The sequence below is a fragment of the Oncorhynchus keta genome, unplaced genomic scaffold (assembly GCF_023373465.1).
Source record: "Oncorhynchus keta strain PuntledgeMale-10-30-2019 unplaced genomic scaffold, Oket_V2 Un_contig_26212_pilon_pilon, whole genome shotgun sequence".
Classification (NCBI taxonomy): Eukaryota; Metazoa; Chordata; class Actinopteri; order Salmoniformes; family Salmonidae; genus Oncorhynchus; species Oncorhynchus keta.
Window position 1 is genome coordinate 350,116 of NW_026284845.1, and position 16,668 is coordinate 366,783.

At 41.6% G+C, this 16,668-nt stretch overlaps 1 pseudogene; it reads right to left on the bottom strand.

Annotated features, from left to right (window-relative positions):
• Positions 1–5,971: 5,971 nt before the first annotated feature.
• LOC118364778 (cysteine protease atg4da-like) lies at positions 5,972–14,598 on the bottom strand (annotated as a pseudogene).
• Positions 14,599–16,668: the final 2,070 nt, after the last annotated feature.

Consider the following 16,668-nt stretch of genomic DNA (forward strand, 5'->3'; position numbering starts at 1 on the left):
ACTTGGTCTTTTACCAATTAGGACTATCTTCTGTATACCACCCCTTCCTTGTCACAACACAACTAATTGGCTCAAACACATTGAGGATAGAAATTCCACAAATTAACTTTTAAAAAGGCACACCTACTAATTGAAATGCATTCCAGGTGACTACCTCATGAAGCTGGTTGAGAGAATGCCAAGAGTGTGCAAAGCTGCCATCAAGGCAAAGGGTGGCTACTTTGAACAATCTGAAATATATTTTGATTAGTTTAACACTTTTTTGGTTGCTAAATGATTCCATATGTGTTATTTCATAGTTTTGATGTCTTCACTATTACTCTACAATGTAGAAAATAGTAAAAATGAAGAAAAACCCTTGAATGTGTAGGTCTGTCCAAACTTTTGACCGACACTGTAGATGGCAGACAAAGTAGCATGGAATAGAATAGAACACAACAGAAGAAAAAAAACGTAATTGTCCACTCAATGTGGAAATGTGCCTTTGGTTCTGAAGGGTACAGCTGGTTGGGTACAGTAGCACTCAATAATCCACAAGGTGTCCTTACTTTGTGCAGAGTGTGCATGTTCTCCTGGGAGTATCCAGAGGGCCCAGGCTGAGGCAGGGGGTGACCTGAGGATGGAGGCCCTGGGCTGGGCCCCATCATGCTGTGAGAGGACCCCCCCTGGAGAAGGACCAGGGCTGGGGCCAAGCATTGCCCCAGGAGAGGGCCCCGGGCCTGGGGAAGGACCCTGTCGAGGGGTACCCCCAATGGGAGGGTCTGGAGTGGACATCCTGAATGAATGGGATGGTTGGAGGGGGAAGACCCTCCTTCTATTGGATGATAGTAGGGACCACTGGAGAGCGAGACAGAGGATAAACGTGCATTAAGACTGATCATTAATTAGTATTGAAATCTCATTGGGCCTAATCCTTTAAAATGTGTGTAGTTTGTCATGTCTATAAATAAATTACTATGTAATAAGCGTTTTAATAGGACCCACCCATGATAGCTAAATGGTATGGCCATAATAAAATGAATGTTTGGAATGATGACATGCCGGAGGTTTATTGAATAAATATATAAAGCCACAAACCTATCGAGTATCTGTCTATAGCTACTAAGTCACGATTGCTTCATAGAAAATATGATTTCACTAGTTGTCCATCCTTTCTGTCTGGCAGTTTGATGCACTCACACCCTGCGCTGCATCAAAGCACTCGTTGCGCACAGCCTCTCGTTGCATAGCAATTACACCGCTGTTTATACACGTCCGTCTATCGACTCGACTTGAAAAGGAGGAAACATGAACATTATATTATCCCTTGCCTATAGAGCATTAAATGGGAGTCTCGATGAAGGGGGAATGGCGGACTGTCTGTGATTGTGCCACAGTCGGACTTACCCGGGATAAATTCAAGGCTCGCCGGTGTCCCGTTGTCCTGAATTTGGTTCTATTAGACACGTCGCGACTGTCGTAATTAATGTTCTCACCCTTGCTCTTTCGTAAACAGTGGAGCTGCGCTTGAAGCGGTTATTTGATTCAACGACGTGGCTCGAGCGCCCCCTCCCTCACGGTTGCAGTGAGGACCGACTGTAAGAGTCACGGCGGCCGAGAATTGCGCATGCGTCCCTGTGCAGCAACAGAGCCAAGGTAGCCTATTGTGTATTGTTACAAACTGACCGTAGGCTAGGATACACACATTAGTTATTTGTCTTGTCTAGATTTCCAAGTCATATGTTATTTCATGATTGATATTTCTATAAAAAAAACAAATGCAAAGATGAATCCTTCGCACAGACTGAGCAGTGACTCTTATTTCCAGACTGAATTTAGATCAACATCAGTTCCAAGGATACTATTTGATTTGAAGCCATTACAGCAAAGAGTCTATTCTGTGTTACAGATGTTCTATCTAAACCAAATACCACCATCCATGTAGGGGCATACAGTGCCTTCAAAACACAGATTCAACCACAAACACAATGTATTGTGTAAAGGGTTATGTAATATTTTAAATAGTATATAACTGCCTTAACGTTGCTGGACCCCAGGAAGAGTAGCTGCTGACAGGATCCATTATAAATACAAAGACCAGGGAGGTTTTCCAATGCAAAGAAGGGCACCTATTGGTAGATGGGTAAAACAATAATAAAAAAAGCAGACATTGAACATCCCTTTGAGCATGGTGAGGTTATAAATTACACTTTGGATGGTGTATCAATACACTACAAATATACAGGCGTCCTTCCTAACTCAGTTGCCGGAAAGGAAGGAAACCACGCATGACGCCAATGGTGACTTTAAAACAGTTTAATGGCTGTGATAGGAGAACACTGAGGATGGATCAACAACATTGTAGTTACTCCACAAATGTAACCTCAATGACAGAGTGAAAAGAAGGAAGCTTGTACAGAATAAAAACATTGTCTAAAACATGCATCCTGTTTGCAATAAGGCACTAAAGTAAAACGGCAAAAAATGTGGCAAAGAAATTAACTTTATGTCCCGAATACAAAGCATTATGTTTGGGGCAAATCCAACACAACACATCACTGAGAACCACTTACTAATTTCAAGCATGGTGGTGGCTGCATCATGTTATGGGTATGCTTGTTAATCAGCCAGGACGGGAAGCTTTTGGATAAAAACAAACAGAATAGAGCTAAGCACAGTCCAAATCCAAGAGGAAAACCTGGTTCAGTCTGCTTTCCAACAGACACTGGGACACAGTCACATTTCAACAGGACAATAACCCAAAGCACAAGGCCAAATATACACTGGAGTTGCTTACCAAGAAGACATTAAATGTTCCTGAGTGGCTTATTACCAGTTTTGACTTAAATAGGCTTGAAAACCTATGGCAAGACTTGAAAACGGCTGTCTAGCAATGATTAACAACCAACTTGACAGAGCTTGAAGAAGTTAATAATAAAATGTGCAAATATTGTACAATCCAGGTGTGTAAAGCTCTTAGAGACTTACCAAGAAAGACTCAAGCTGTAATCGCTGCCAAAGGTGATTCTAACATTTATTGGCTCAGGGGTGAATACAAGAGATATATAGTGCCTTCTGAAAGTATTCAGACCACTTGACTTTTTCCACATGGTTACGCTACAGCCTTATTCTAAAATATATTCCCCCATCAATCTACACACAATACCTCATAATGTCAAAGCAAAAACTGGGGTATTTTTTGTAGATTGCTGAGGAATTGTTTTTGCTTAATCAATTTTACAATAATGCTGTAAAGTAACAAAATGTGGAAAAGTCAAGTGGCCTGAATACTTACCGATGGCACTGTAGGTAGGTAGGTAGGTAGGTATATATATATATATATTAGTGCAATCAGAAAGTATTCAGACCCCATTTTGTTACAGCATAATTCCAAAATGGATTAAATATATTTTCCCGTCATTAATCTACACACAATAGCCCATAATAAACAGATCAATTTTAAATCATTTTTAGCAAATGTATTAAAAATGTAAAAAAACAGAAATACCTTATTTACATAAGTATTCAGACCATTTGCTATGAGACTCAAAATTGAAGTGGTGACCAAGAACCCGATGATCACTCTGACAGAGCTCCAGAGTTCCTCTGTGGAGATGGGAGAACCTTCCAGAAGGACAACCATCTCTGCAGCACTCCACCATGGTGGTGTCATGCTGGAAGACCCAGCTATGACCCATCTTCAATGCTCTTACTGAGGGAAGGAGGTTGTTGGCCAAGATCTCGCAATACATGGCCCCATCCATCCTCCCCTCAATACGGTGCAGTCGTCCTGTCCCCTTTGTAGAAAAGCATCCCCAAAGAATGATGTTTCCACCTCCATGCTTCACGGTTGGGATGGTGTTCTTGGGGTTGTACTCATCCTTCTTTCTCCAAACACGGCGATTGGAGTTTGACCAAAAAGCTCTATTTTTGTCTCATCAGACCACATGACCTTCTCCCACTCCTCCTCTGGATCATCCAGATGGTCATTGGCAAACTTCAGGCAGGCCTGGACATACGCTGGCTTGAGCAGGGGGACCTTGCGTGCGCTGCAGGATTTTAATCCATGACGGCGTAGTGTGTTACTAATGGTTTTCTTTGAGACTGTGGTCCCAGCTCTCTTCAGGTCATTGACCAGGTCCTGCCGTGTAGTTCTGGGCTGATCCCTCATCTTCCTCATGATCATTGATGCCCCATGAGGTGAGATCTTGCATGGAGCCCCAGACCGAGGGTGATTGACCGTATATCTTGAACTTCTTCCATTTTCTAATAATTGCGCCAACAGTTGTTGCCTTCTCACCAAGCTGCTTGCCTATTGTCCTGTAGCCTATCCCAGCCTTGTGCAGGTCTACAATTTTAACCCTGATGTCCTTACACAGCTCTCTGGTCTTGGCCATTGTGGAGAGGTTGGAGTCTGTTTGATTGAGTGTGTGGACAGGTGTCTTTTATACAGGTAACAAGTTCAAACCAATACAATTAATACAGGTAATGAGTGGAGAACAGGAGGGCTTCTTAAAGAAAACTAACAGGTCTGTGAGAGCCGGAATTCTTACTGGTTGGTAGGTGATCAAATACTTATGTTATGCAATAAAATGCTAATTAATTACTTAAAAATCATACAATGTGATTTTCTGGATTTTTGTTTTAGATTCTGTCTCTCACAGTTGAAGTGTACCTATGATATAAAAATTACAGACCTCTACATGCTTTGTAAGTGGGAAAACCTGCAAAATCGGCAGTTTATCAAATACTTGTTCTCCCCCCTAAAATATATATATATTTTAAGTGTTAGAATTTTTCCCTCCACAAAAAGTGAATTAATTTTAATCCCAATTTGTAACAAAATATGGAAAAAGTCAAGGGGTGTGAATACTTTCTCAAGGCACTGTAGGAGATAGTGGTTTTTATACAGGATAAAGATTGTGACTATGTGGGACAATAGATAGTTGGATAAGGAAGTTGGATAAGGAGGTTGTTACTCGCCAGAATCCTGGCTGGCACAAATACAACATACACATGTAGGCCAAGAGTTCAATCAATCTTATATTCAGACAATAAATACAAAAAAAAGTTACCTTTAATAACATTCTATACAACAGTTTTACAAAGTCATGTTGTCCACATGAATGCAGTCCCTTATTAGGGTGGTCATTAGCACATTTAAGACTTCTACATATGCCAATTCTTCACTTTATTTAGAAAATAAATGTCACCTTTATGAGATATACACATGGACAAGAGTGAAATACACAGATTACTGGGGTGAATCCTAACTCGCTAACCTCACATTCTCACTTATTCTCCCATTGACTTCAATGAATGATCAGTGAACATTCAGGTTAAGTGAAAGTCAAGATTTGCCCCTTAGAGGATATCTGTTGCACACAGGTCAGCAGCCTAATTAAAATGTGAGATCAAGCATCCAAATCAACAGTGTTTTAACCACTTCCCAGACTATTTCATTTTATTTTGGGGTTGAGGGAGCTTGTGACTTTGATATCTAACTTGGGGGAGTTTAATGCTTAGATCAGGGCTGTTCAACGTCAGTCCTGGTTTTCATCCTCTCCTTCTAATAAGGAGAGACCTGGCTGAGACACCAGGTGAGTGCAATTAACTACCAGGTAGAAACAAAAAAACAGAAGTGTTTTGGCCCTCCAGGACCAGAATTGAACAGCCCTGGTTTAGATATTAATATGCAGGTCTCCAAAGGCTTTTAACTCTACCATAATAAATTGAAGTTACACATGTTCAAAAATGTAAAGAAATCTGAGTCCAAAGTGAGGCATCCCCCTGCCAGTACTCAGCAGCACCACCTTGTTAAAAACATTATGAGTACCCTAAAAGGAATAGAGTTCAGAATCATTCATTCAACAAGTCTCACTACAACCAAAAACTGTCTTCATCCAAAAAGACATCCTATTCTCTATGTAGTGCACGATGTAGGGAATAGGGTGTCATTTGGACATAGCCTCTGGTAAATGGATCATTTCCATCATCCAGATAGGAGCTAGTGTAACACATTACACAAAAGGGGCAATTGTTGTAGCAGTGGATTCCTGTTAGTGTGTTGCAAGTTGATACTGGTAGACTAATTGACAAGAGAGAGCTGATGAAATAGTGTGAGAGTGTAGCAGACCTGGGGTTCAATTAGTATTGGTTTTCTGAGCTTGCTAGGGCAAAAGAATAGTCCCAAAAGTAAGTGCCTTTTGGAAGGGGAAAAAAGCAAATACTATTTGAACCCAGGTCTGGAAAACAGTGAGCGAAGTTAGGTAGGGAGCCCAGCCCAGGTCATTTACTGTTGCCTGAATAGTGTGTCAAAGGACAGCACAACTAAAGAGTGGGTTGGAATGCTGCAATGAAATTCATATAGCCATGTAGTATGAATATAGTACTATAGCCATGACACTGAATTAAAACGGCATAGGGAATATAAGAGTACAGTAGAGGAATGTGAACATAACAACAAATCAACACACCAACAGCTTCAGTTCACACACAAATCATTTCACACACACACACTTAATAAATCTTACAAAACAGATATTAATTTAAAATTTTTACAGCAGTATTATAATACAAGTCAGAGAGAAGAGGGCTGAGTACCTTGTCTTCCACTACTAGTGACCCCTGTCATGTAGCATGTCAAACAGGCTCCGTGTTTCCAGTTGTTATTGTTCCCAAAATTAAGTCAGAGGCCCCATCCCAAATCCCTACGGCCTTGGAGATCTGAGCGGAATTGATTGGTATAAATAAGCAATATGGTGAAGCTTACACCTAGCCTAGTTCATATTATATTCTTCTCAGATCTCCATAAGTGTATAGGGCTTAGGGTCCATTTGGGATGGGGCAACAATCCAATTTAGTAATGCCTAGCATTAGTTTCTAAGACCTGTTTCTGCCCAGACAGAGACAGGCCGACAGTGAGATTCAGTTGAAGCCTCGCTCGAATATGATGGACACAAATGCCAGAGTTTGTGATATAGCAGAAAGCATATATCCACTTTGAGCTCTATAAAAACAGGGAAATGGAATCCATCCCAAAATTCTAAGTCAGTCTTTCCCCGTTTGCTTACATTTCGTTCCTCAGGAACACAAATCAGTACTCACAAGAAGACAAAGTCGTCAGAGCTGCCCATGTTGTTGCTCCTGCTGAGCTTGCCTTGGGGCAGCATGTGGTCAGGGCCAGGGAGGTGTCATAGTGAGGATAGGAGGAGCTGTGGCCCACCAGTCCATAGTCCTGGGCCTGGCCCTCCACGAAGGTAAAGATGGGGTACTTCTCTTCGGGCAACGATAGGGCCTGGGGTGGGGAATATGAAAGTGTTGAATTGGTCACTTATTAAAGTCACCCAGAATAAGATAAGAGCTTTATGTAAGTGATGTATACAGTAACAGTTAGTGCAACTGATGTATACAGTTGGTGTAAATCATTCCATGATTTTTTCATTATTTTGCTATTTTCTACATTGCCCAAGTCTCATCTTCTTATTGGTGTCCTTTAGTAGTGGTTTCTTTGCAGCAATTCAACCATGAAGGCCTGATTTTCACAGCCTACTCTGAACAGTTGATGTTGAGATGTGCCCGTTACTTGAAAGCTGTGAAGCATTTATTTGGGCTGCAATCTGAGGTGCAGTTAACTCTAATGAACTTGTCCTCTGCAGCAGAGGTAACTATGGGTCTTCCTTTCCTGTGGCGGTCCTCATGAGAGCCAGTTTCTTCATAGTGCTTGATGGTTTTTGAGACTGAACTTTAAGAAACTGTCAAAGATCTTGACATTTTCCAGATTGACTGACCTTCATGTCTTAAAGTAATGATGGACTGTCGTTTGTCTTTGCTTCTTTGAGGTGTTCTTGACATAATATGGACTTGGTCTTTTACCAAATAGGGCTATCTTCTGTATATTTTATTTTGCCCAACAACCTTGCCACAACAACTGATTGGCTCAAACGCATTAAGAAAAGAGGCACACCTGTTAATTGAAATGCATTCCAGGTGACTACCTCATGAAGCTGGTTGAGAGAATGCCAAGAGTGTGCAAAGCTGTCATCAAGGCAAAGGATGGCTACTTTGAACAATCTGAAATATATTTTGATTTGTTTAACACTTTTCTGGTTGCTAAATGATTCCATATGTTATTTCATAGTTTTGATGTCTTCACTACTGTCCTCAACATAGAAAATAGTCTAAATAAAGAAAAAAACATAGGTGTCAAAACTTTTGAATGGTTCTGTCTCCAAACTGAAAGTAACTGAAAAACTGATGTATCCAGTAATGATGTAGGTGTCAAAACTTTGAATGGTTCTGTATCCAGTAACTGATGTATCCAGTAATGCATAAGTGATGTATCCAGTAACTGATGTATCCAGTAACTGTATCCAGTAACTGATGTATCCTGATGTATCCAGTAAGTGAACTGATGCATCCAGTAACTGATGCATCCAGTAACTGATGTATCCAGTAACTGATGCATAAGTGATGTATCCAGTAACTGATGCATCCAGTAACTGATGCATAAGTGATGTATCCAGTAACTGATGCATCCAGTAACTGATGCATAAGTGATGTATCCAGTAACTGATGCATCCAGTAACTGATGCATAAGTGATGTATCCAGTAACTGATGCATCCAGTAACTGATGCATAAGTGATGTATCCAGTAACTGATGTATAACTGATGATGTATCCAGTAACTGATGTATCCAGTAATGATATAAGTGATGTATCCAGTAACAGTAACTGATGTATCCAGTAACTGATGTGATGTATCCAGTAACTGATGCATAACTGATGCATCCAGTAAGTGATGCATCCAGTAAGTGATGCATCCAGTAAGTGATGCATCCAGTAAGTGATGCATCCAGTAAGTGATGCATCCAGTAAGTGATGCATCCAGTAACTGATGCATCCAGTAACTGATGCATCCAGTAAGTGATGCATCCAGTAACTGATGCATCCAGTAACTGATGCATCCAGTAACTGATGCATCCAGTAACTGATGCATCCAGTAACTGATGCATCCAGTAACTGATGCATCCAGTAACTGATGCATCCAGTAAGTGATGCATCCAGTAACTGATGCATAAGTGATGTATCCAGTAACTGATGTCCATAACTGATGTATCCAGTAACTGATGTATCCAGTAAACTGCATCCAGTAACTGATGTATCCAGTAACTGATGCATAACTGATGTATCCAGTAACTGATCTATAAATGTATCCAGTGATGATATCCAGTAACTGATGTATCCAGTAACTGATGTATCCAGTGAAGATGTGTAAGTAGACTATATCTATCTATCTATAAACTGATGTAAACATCTAATCAACTCATGCATCTATAAATCTATAGCCAGTAAAGATCTATAAATTAAAGATCTATAAATGATCTATATGTGATGCATAACTAATGTAAAAATGATGCATAAGTGAGAAATGTATACATGAGTAAGAAGAGACTTGAAATGAGGACAAGAGGCTGAGCTCACCACACAGACGGCAGAACACAGAGACTCAAAGTCCTTCTTGTTCTTGGCATAGAAGCCTATAGTACAGCTGGGGTCCATGCGACTAAAGGGCATCTTCCTGGGCGAGCTACAGTGGAACGACTGGGGAGGTGGGGAGCGAGACCATTACAGACAAGGTACACATCTGAATCTGAAATGACCTACTTTGATCCAGTCAAAACATGCTTATCTGGGTCATAGCAGAGCGATATAAAGTCCAACCAACCTCCAGTGGGAAGTTGTCTTGAGTGACATCCACCACGGCCTGACAGTAGTGAGGGTCCAGATACAGCAGCTGCTCGTCTGATTGGACAGGAAATAAGAAGAAGGCGAGGTTAGGTTAAATGACAGCCCACTGTCCAATCAGAAGCAACTGAACCAGGAAGAAGAGTGCATTTCTTACCTTGGCAGCCGATAAAGAACAGCGAATGCTTGGGTTTGCCGTAACTGATGCATAGTGATGATCCCGATACAGCATTCTAACCTCAGAATGTTCTTCAGACACAAAGAAATCCAGATTCATGTCAGAGCGACATCAACCATGGAGAAATAACAAGCTTTGTGACGAAGGTTAGGTTATAAAAGTGTGTGTGTACATGCGTGTACACACCCTGACACACTTGATGTAGGAGGGGTTGAGAGAGTCTCCTCCTAGTCGGACTGGAACCAGTATGATGACAGACTTCCAGCCTGGACCACTGGGCTCAGGATCTGATATACTCTGGTTCAACGACTGGTCACACAGATGCACCACGTCCTTTTTGTACACTGAAAGAAACACAATGCTACTATGGGCCTAAGTTTCACTAGGGACATGTCCCCCCCACCCATTTTGTAATTTAATTGTGATACAGAAATGAGACACAGTTAAGCTACATTCAGAAGACCAATGGCAGAAACATCACTTATGACGAGAACATTTGAGACCAAACATACAATATCTGGTGATTTCGACAAATGACAACACCAACCAACTACCCAGCAGGAAAGGTACAGTGTAAAGTCAAACTCACCGGTACAGTCCTGCGCTACATATACAGCCAGGTTGTGAACCTCAGAAGTCTTGGCAACTGCTTTTCTGGAAAACAAACATACAGCTCATGTTTAATGTCACAACATACTAATGCTACTGGGCATGAAGTAAATATCAGGGTTTGGTTCAATTCAGAAAGTAAACCAAATGTTGATTCTAATTCCAAATGTTCCTCATTGAACAACATTGAAAACAATTGGAATTTCAGTTTACTTCCTGAATTGAGTGGAATTGTAATGTAATTGACTCCAACCCTGGTAAACGTCAACATGCAGTCAGGCATACCACCGAGCCTTCTTAAAAAAATATAATAGCAACCAAAACATCTACACAATAAAGGTGCATCAGTAAACATGTCTGCTGGAGATCATTCTGATGCACTATGGCATTACAGACATCTATCAAAAATCTAAGTACAGAAATCAAATGCATGCTAATGCCATCACTGACTTGAATGAGGTATGTTTTATAGATTCTACTTCTATGGCTGATGCTCTGACAACATCATTATCTTGACCACACCCCATGGAGGGCTCCTCACCGTAGTATGTGTGCCACCACTGAGGGGCCGTACCAGTCCCCCGCCTTCTTCCCTGAGCTCTTCCCCAATTCTACCAGCTGGTGCACCCCAAACGGGGCCGGGGCTCATCCCCAAACCAGGCCACAACCCTCCGGTGGAGGGGCTCAGCCTGCCTGTCCCTGCCCGACTCGGGCCTCTTCTTCTGGGTATGGTTGAGAGCCGTGCCCCTGGCATGGAGGTCTTCTGGGGCGTTGTGGGGGTCCGCGAGGGAGGAGTAGCCGAAGGATGGGATGGGTACACCACCAGCGCGGGACGGGGAGCGGGGTCTCAGAGCCTCAAAGTCTACATCGGCGAACTGCTGGGCGTCTGGCCACGACCAGTCTAGACAACACAATACAGACAGTTAGTTGAGTAGTGATAGAGGAGGAGAGGAGACAGACCAGGAAAGAGAGAGAGAAACAGTTGAAGAGAGATGTGGCAGAAAGAGAAACAAGAGTGAGAGAGAGACAGGGGCCCCATCCCAAATGGACCCCTACGCCCTGGTGGAGATCTGAGAGGATCTGACAGGTGTATGCAATATGTTAATAGCTCCACCCTGCTAGGTGTAAGTTTCACCGATCATATTGCTTATACCAAACAAATCCTCTCAGAGATCTCCACAATTGTATGTGCATAGGGGTCTATTTGGGATTGGATTGGGCCAGATTTGGTGCAGTTGTCTCAGAGTTAGGAAGAGGACCCATCTTTGTATCTCTACCCATTTAGAGCCCTCTTTCTAACTCTATGAGTTGTCTCACCTCGTGGCAGCAGATGTAGCAGTAGGCCCTGGGCCAGCAGCATCTGTCCGCTCCGCAGCATGCAGCCCCAGCCACAGTCTGTAGTCAAGGTGGAGCCCTCCAGCTGGGGGAACTCCCTACGGTAGGTCAGCCACAGCCGAGACACGAACGCCCGCCTGAACCACTCCACCTCGTCTGGAAGGGGAGAGAGATACCCAGTGAGCAGAACTGGTTAAAATACATATTTCCAACCAGTTTTTCCTCACTGGGTATGGAGCAGAGAGCGTGATCTATTTTACCAGGAAGTCTTTTGAAGTTGGGAGTGGGGTTGTTGGAGGTTAGCTACCTTCACTATTGAGCAGATAGGAGTGGCCCATTACAGTCACCGGAGAGCTCTTGTTGAATGTGGTCTTCGACTTGACTGACCAGCCTAAAGAGGGAAAAGAAACAGAACGGACCTTTTTAGAGGGGATTCTTTATGTCTTGATAACTGGGTGAGGAAGGGGGAAGTGGACTTCAGGAGGGCTATTACACATAGCTTTGTATGAGACTTCTGTTGAGAGAGAGAAAAAAAAAGACCTAACAAAGATTATTCACACAGAAAGTACAAAGACTATAAAATCCCCCTTGTTGCTATTTCTTAAGAAAATAAAAAAAGCCATTGTTAAAACGGACTGTATAGAAAAACTTGAAGTTATGTTTGTTGCTAGTTAAACACCTATATAGAACTATCCACCTTATGGAAAAAAGTTCAAATGAACCCACTGGCTGACCGTATTTGACATTATTCCATGCCGACATCAGCTTGGTCTTGAGTTTGTCCACCTCGTCTGGCTCTCCAGCGGTGGTGGCATCTCTGGTTCCACCCCCACCGACATCAGTACCCTGCCGCTTCCCAAAGCCACTTCCTCCACTAGGGTCCACCAGCTGTGGCTGCTGAGGCCTCTTGGTCTCCTCTCTCTGGGGGGTGTCCTCCTGACACACCACTCCTACTCCCCCCACATACTGAACTGCACTGGGAGACACGGAGTTCATGGCTCAGGCTTACAGCAGGGCTCTGCAGATCCTCATAGCAATAGGGACCTGACGGAAGAGAGGGATGAGAGAGAGGGGTGGGGAAGAGAGATAAACATTGATTTTCTACAACAGTGCTTGCATGTGTAATTTGATTAGCCATGGAGTAAGTGCTATATGTGTCGCTCTCCTTTTGTCTGTCCAGCACGAAGATGAAGATTAAACATTAACATTGAAATACAGAAAGGATAAGCTAGTTGTACATCTAAACAATGACTGATGTGAGGCCGATTTTCTCTCATTTCATGCTGATTCACAAGAAAGTGGATCTGAAAGTGGCAGGGATTAAACATTTTTGACGACTTTGCTATTATTATGCAGACCAGAGCAGCTGTCGCAGTGGTTAGGCTAGTGAATGCTATTGGGAAAAACAATATTAGTCACAGTCAGTTTCAAAGTAAACCACTTCTCCATCCTTTCCCTGCGCTGAACAAAATTAAATGCAAAATGCTCCAATTTCAATGTTTTTACTGAGTTACAGTTCACAGAAGGAAATCCTTCAATTGAAATCAATTCATTAGGCCCTAATCTATGGATTTCACATGACTGGGAATACAGACATGCTGGGCTGGCTTAGTTACACGTGGTCTGCGGTTGTAAGGTTGGTCGGATGTACTGCCAAATTTTCTAAAACGACTTGAGGTGGCTTATGGTAGAGAAATGAACATTCAATTATTTGGCAACATCTGTTGTGGACATTCCTGCAGTCAGCATGCCAATTGCACACTCCCTCAACTTGAGACATCTGTGGCATTGTGTTGTGACTCAAATCTGCACATTTTAGAGTCGCCTTTTATTGTCCCCAGCACAAGGTGCACCTGTGGCTTTGTATGCCATTTAATCAGCTTCTTGACATGCCACATTGGTCAGGTGGATGGATTATCTTGGCAAAGGAGAAATGGTCACTAACAGGGATGTAAACAAATTTGTGTACAAAATTTGAGAAAAATAAGCTTTTAGCACATATGGAAGATGTCTGGGATATTTTATTTCATCTCATGAAACATAGGACTAAAACTTTACATGTTGCATTTTATATTTTTCTTCAGTATAGTTGGAAAAAAGATGTGGGTATCACTAAGTTTAGAGTCATCACAGGATGATGTGCCTGAGTGACAAGAGAACAGATGTTAACAGACATGGTAACACGAATGTAGAACAAGTGACTTCACTTCCTACTCTGTACTGAAACTGGAAACCTAATGAGGAATTTCTGTCCTTTCTGGGAAAACACGATAGAATAGCCATCATGTGATTGGTGTGTGACAAACAGCTGGGGGTGACAGTGAGAAGCCTTGGTAGCGGATGGTCAAAAGATGTAGCTAACTAGCCTTTTCTACACCGTAGCCTACCTATTAGCTATGATAACCATCCTGTTATTTAAAGAAGTAACCAAGCTGTCACGTTTCTTAAAAATGACTAGCTCTAACATGACAGCTAGTTAGTTACACCTATTAAAGGGCTACAGTCTGGCTTAATTAGATTATATTGGCTTAACTACTAACTTACCTCGCTAGTTACTATATAAACATCATCCAACACAACATAGCCAAGATCATAACCTTACCACTTTGTGAAGAGTGTCATTGACATGAGAAGTCTTTAACCAAGTAAAATCTTAAAATTGCTTGATAGGACGGCGACGGCTCGGAAGTGCAGGGTTGAGACCACGTACTACGTAGCTTTGCTGTGGTAACTCAATACAGACAGTTAGCTGTCAACGGATCTGGTTAGCAACTTTGTAGAAAACAGGCTAACGCTTTAATGTCTCGCCTTTCTTGACGACTCCAGGACAACCACAGCCAATGTCAGCGATTAAAATGAAATTTTCTTCAACCAACGAGTAACGTTAAACTCAGTCGAATTAGAGTTCACCCAACAATTTACTTCGCGTGCTAGCTAGTTAGCTTGCAGGATCAGCGGGTTGACAACATAAAATAAGGAGGGCTCTAGATACTTCCTGATAGGCTGTACTAACAAGGTGATTGGTCAACCTACTGAAACGAGGAAATATATTGATTTAAATCCTAACAATAAATAATAGCGTGCGTTTTATTCGCTATTATTTTACAGATTGACGTTCGTCATATTATGTAAATAAACTGGCGTCTATGGGGTGTAAAGACCTAGTGTAACTGTGTGAATGAAATGAGATCATGCATTTTATTAAGATTAACCTGTACTGCATATCCTTGTCATGCGCCCCTGAGCATGTCATGTGACTAATCGTGCAAACTACCAAAAGCCTGCTGTCTAAATATCGTTCAGTCATAATTGTAGAACTCTGGGATGATCTTGTTGTATATTTCTCAACTAGCTAAGTCTCTATATAACTTTACCCTGAGCAAAAATACTTTCAAAAAATTCCAATAACATAGATAAGAAACTCGAATTCATTGTTAATGTTATGATACTTATAAGTAAATTCTATATTCATAAATTACTTTTTTAATGTCCCCAGATTGTAAGACTTTACATATGACTTTGTAGGTCTTTTGAATTCCCTTAGTTACAAAAAAGTATTTGTACATTCAAATATTATTGTTGATGTATAAAGAAATTGCAATCTCTCATCTTTATTTGATTTATATTATTTATTTAGATGTGTATGTGTACAGTGGTGTGTGTAATGTGAGATCTTGCCTGACTTTAATATTGAATTGTTCTTTTTTGTCAATATTTTTTTAATACGCGTGCACAAAACATAGATAAACCAAAAAAGTATTGTTTTTATTTCGCAATCCTGGATTTGCCAGGGGAAATAGCCCTTTTACTGGCATTCTGTTGCAACTGGGAACTTTCTGATATTGAAGAACATTGTGCCATAGCATGACAGGAGAGCTACATGTATTATACTGGACCCCTCTAGCTAAGCACCAGTGTTCGATACAGACAGACACATCAGTGACACATAGACAGTAGATAGATACTGTAGATATAGAAATATATAAGATAGATATATTGAGACATAGAAATATATAACATATAGTGATACATATTGTAGATTTTATAGATATAGATAGACCCACAGTAAATAGATATACATCTGCATTGCTTGTTGTTTGGGGTTTTAGGCTGGGTTTCTGTATAGCACTTTGTGACATCGGCTGATGTAAAAGGGCTTGATAAATACATTTGATTTATTGATATACAGGTGCATAGATATAGTGAGACCAAGACACTGAAGCCATGTTCGGTCTATGTGCCACGACTCTCCTCTACTTCCTGTCTTTTAGCCAATCAACTGCTGCTGCTTTAGGCTGTGAGGACCTCCTTAAGCCCATGGATCCACCACGAATAGACCAGCAGCTCTTGGGGAGATGGGCCCTCGTCGCAGGAAGCCTGAGCAACCCTTTATCCCTGGAGGCTCTCACCAGGCGATGGATGAGTACAGGCGACAGGTGGAGTGCCTGGGGCTGCCTCTGCCAGTGGTGATGGAGCCTGGGAATGCCCTCTGTGGATATTCTGTCTTCCGTCTAATCTGGAGAGATAAAAGATCGATCAGTGTGATCAGAGAGAGTACCGATGATCAGAGAGTGGGGGCAGTGAGACAAATGTAGACACTTTTTCTGTCATCTGTTATGTAATACAACAATTCTGTGTTTACTGTTTCTCAATGTACTGTATAATTTGTAATACAAATTAATGATTTATTATATCAAAATATATATATATTTTTAAGGCATAGTGCGCGCTTCATAGAGTAATATTTTACACTGACATTATGTAAAGCATATGACGTCCATGGGGTGTTGGCTACAGATAAGTACCGGTAAAATTGTGAA